Source organism: Myotis yumanensis, unplaced genomic scaffold (assembly GCF_028538775.1).
Source record: "Myotis yumanensis isolate MYYU_CA2020_CCGP unplaced genomic scaffold, mMyoYum1.0.hap1 SCAF_3, whole genome shotgun sequence".
Taxonomy (NCBI): domain Eukaryota; kingdom Metazoa; phylum Chordata; class Mammalia; order Chiroptera; family Vespertilionidae; genus Myotis; species Myotis yumanensis.
Genome location: NW_027223754.1, coordinates 63,819,975 through 63,824,478, shown reverse-complemented (window position 1 = coordinate 63,824,478; position 4,504 = coordinate 63,819,975).

Genomic DNA, 4,504 nt, shown 5'->3' with positions numbered 1-4,504 from the left:
ATCAGAATAGAGGGGGTAAGGAAGTCTGGGTGAAAAAGGTGAAGAGATTAAGCAAAAAGAAAAATTCCTCATAGACACAGACAGCAGTTTAGTGATTATCAGAGGGAAAGAGATTGGGGGAAGGTAGAAGATGGGAGAATAAATGATGATAAAAGGAGATTTAAATTTAGGTGGTGAATACACAATACACTATACAGATGATATATTATAGAAGTGCACACTTGAAACCTATATAATTTTATTAACCAATGTCAGCCCAATAAATGTCATGAAATTATTTGATTAAATATTTTAAATACCAGAAAGGAAAATATATCTCAATGTAATATAGAAAAAAAATCACAACTTTTCTCTAATTTTGTATTTGTGTATACTACCTTAGAAAGTCAAAGGTAGTTCTATTGTAAATTATTATTATATCTTAAATATATTTCAGTTATTTACTTTTAAAATTCTCCCACTTTAACAGATATTACAAACAAAATTAGTAGAAGATATATGAAAAAGCAAATAAATATTCTATATACTTTATGATGTTAATAATCTACATAAAAACATACAATAATAATTTCAATAAATGTACCAAAGAGTATTTCACAAAATTCAACATTATTCTAAAAAATAAAACTAGAGGTAGAATGAAAATTCTTCAAACTGATGATGAATATCCACTGAAAACCTTATATCCAACATAATATTTAATGGTGAAAGACTAAATGTTTTTCCTCTGAGATCATTTACAAGACAATGATGTCCACTTTCATCATTTCTATTCTACTTTGTACTAGAGGTTATAGACAATGCAATAAAGAAAAAATTATAATAAAATATATCTTGATAAATTTTATAAAATAATATTTGGTCATAAGCAAGATGACTGTCTATGTAGATAATTTCAAAACATCTACCAAAAGAAGTTACTAAAACTAATAAGTGAATTCAGCAAAGCTGAAGGTTAAAATATTATTTAAAAATATACTGCATTTTTATACACTAGCCATGAATGATTAGAAGTTACATTAGACAGAAACACCAAAACTGAAAAGAACTATTGAGATCAATTAAAGACTAAAATAAATAGAGAAATATATTGTAATTATGGACCACAGGAATTATATTGTTATGATGTTAATTATTGATGCACATATTTATGAACAACTGATTTCTGATCATGATACAAATATATGTCAATAAAAATTTCCCGTTTTGTCACAGTGGATGATAGCAAAATTGAATATCTATATTTTAAAATGAATTTTAATCCATACTTTACACCATATGCAAAATTAATTCAAAATGAATCATAGCCCCAAATATAATTATTAAAATCATAAATATTTCAGGAGAAAATGTGGTGATCTTGATCAGGCAAATAATTCTTACATAGGACATCAAAAGCATAATTTATTAAATAAAATTTTGATTTATTGTATTAATATCCTGTACTCTTTGAAAGACACTGTTAACCGATGAAAAGTCACACCACAGACAAGGAGAAAATATTTGCAAATCATATATTAGATAATGAAGTTTTGTCCAGAATATAGCAAAAGCTCTACAAACATGAGAGAAGCACTTCAGAATGGCAGAGTGAGAACCTCCAAAAAATCCACTCCTCCAGCAAAGTGTTAACACTGATAAGATTGTCAAAATCACCTTTTTAAATAAACTCTGGAAATTAATAAAAGGCTTGCAACAATAAGATGCGTGCTTACTCAAGAAAAACAGTTGACTATCATTAAGAACAGCAAGGATGGCCACATTTTACATCTTCTTATTTGCCTACTCCTCTTCCCAGCTCCACAGCAACTTGAAAATTATCAGTCTTGGAACAACAGTAGCTATGAAAAATAGCAGTTTAACAGCCACTGAAGGAGATATATTTGGAGCTCCCGACAAAAAGCCAACTCCAGAGAACTGTCACTATTTAACTGAAAAGCTCCTACAAGCCCCATTCACAGAGTTTGTCATTATTTAATCTGACTCAGCTAACTCAGTGAAGAAAGACCCATACTCAAGGTGTGTATCCAAAAAAAAATGTAGTGTCAATTTTGTAATGTTTTTGTTGCCTGATGCAGTGATGCCACTTGGGGCAAAGAAACAGATGGACAAAATGAAAAGGCAAATCAGGGCAATACGATGTCCATAGCAGGTTCTAAAAAGTTCTGACATCTTCTGGGGTCTAGAAGGACATGTGCCTGTGTGGACATGTATGCATGCCCAGGAACAACTTAAGAACACTTTAATTTTTCACTTCTGGCTGATGCTGAGACTGCACAAGCTGGAAGTGAAGGCTGAGACAGAGTTGTAAAAGTTCAAAGTGTGGAAGTCACATTTCAACACACAGAGCCTCTTTTTTATGTTATAATTTTTTTTTAATTTTCTTTATTGATTAAGGTATTACACAAACAGAGCCTCTAAGAGTGGGAGATACGTTGATTCAAAGCATTTAAGAAAGTGTCTTTCCAATTATTAGCTGATCACTAAACTATACATAGTAACATTGGCAGCCGCCTATGACAAAGGATAAAATTTAGAGAATTAGTTCCATAAATTAACTACACAAATAAATAACAATTAACGTAACAATAAACAGCAATAAAAACAAATTCTGGGAGGGGGAGAATCTGACTTCCATTGTTACCCAATAACATTATTTCAAATGTCCAATTTTCAACAAATGATGACACATTCAAAGGAATAGCAAAGTAAGGCTCATACTCAGTAAAAATCAAATAGAAATTGTTCTTGGGAAACCCAGATGTTAGATTTACTGGACAAAGACTTTAGATATTAAAAATATGTTAAAAAAAAAACAAAGAAAATAATATTCAAAGAATTAAAGAAAAATATGAGTAAATGTGTCGCCAAATAAAAATATAATAATAATATAGAAATTATATACCCCAGAAATCGGCCCGAACCAATATGCTCAATTGATATTTGACAAAGGAGGCAAGAACATACAATGGAGCCAAGATAGTCTCTTCAATAAATGGTGTTGGGAAAATTGGACAGATATATGCAAGAAAATGAAACTAGACCACCAACTTACACCATACACAAAAATAAACTCAAAATGGATAAAGGACTTAAATATACGACAGGAAACCATAAAAATTCTAGAAGAATCCAAAGGCAACAAAATCTCAGACATATGCCGAAGCAATTTCTTCACTGATACAGCTCCTAGGGCACTTGAAACTAAAGAGAAAATGAACAAATAGGACTACATCAAAATAAAAAGCTTCTGCACAGCAAAAGAAACCATCAACAAAACAACAAGAAAACCCACTGCATGGGAAAACATATTTGCCAACGTCATATCTGAAAAGGGCCTTATCTCCAAAATTTATAGGGAACTCATACAACTTAACAAAAAGAAGATAAACAATCCAATCAAAAAATGGGCAAAGGATCTAAATAGACACCTTTCAAAAGAGGACATTCAGAAAGCCAAGAGACATATGAAAACATGCTCAAAGTCACTAATCATCCGAGAGATGCAAATCAAAACAACAATGAGGTACCATCTCACACCTGTCAGACTGGCTATCATCAACAAATCAACAAACGACAAGTGCTGGAGAAGATGTGGAGAAAAAGGAACACTTGTGCACTGCTGGTGGGAATGCAGACTGGTGCAGCCACTATGGAAGACAGTATGGAGTTTCCTCAAAAAACTGGAAATGGAACTCCCATTTGACCCTGTGATCCCACTTCTAGGAATATATTCCAAGAAGCCAGAAACACCAATCAGAAAGGATATATGCACCTATATGTTCATAGCAGCACAATTCACCATAGCTAAGATCTGGAAACAGCCTAAGTGCCCATCAGTAGATGAATGGATTAGAAATCTGTGGTACATCTACACGATGGAATACTATGCTGCTGTAAAAAAGAAGGAACTCTTACAATTTGCAACGGCATGGATGGAGCTGGAGAGCATTATGCTAAGTGAAATAAGCCAGTCAATGAAGGAAAAATACCACATGATCTCACTCATTCATGGATAATAGAGACCATTATAAACTTTTGAACAATAATAGATACAGAGGCAGAGCTGCCTCACACAGATTGTCAAACTGCAGCGGGAAGGCCGGGGAGGGTTGGGGGGCAGGAGGGAGGGGGGTAAGAGATCAACTGAAGGACTTGTATGCATGCATATGAGCATAACCAATGGACATAAGACACTGGGGGGTAGGGGAAGCCGGGGTATTGTCAAGGGCGGGGAAAAAAAAGGACACATATGTAATACCCTTTGTAATGCTTTAAGCAATAAAAAATAAATAAATAAATAAATAAATAAAATAAAAAAATAAAAAGAAATTATAATAAAGGACTAAATAAGAATTCTGGAATTGAAAAAGTATAAATAAAAATTTTTATTTATACTGAAATAAAAATTTCTCTAGAGAGGCTAAACAGCACATTGAGCTGGGAGATGAAAGAATCAAAAAAATATGAACTAAAAAATATGTCCACTGCAATATTCCAGTCT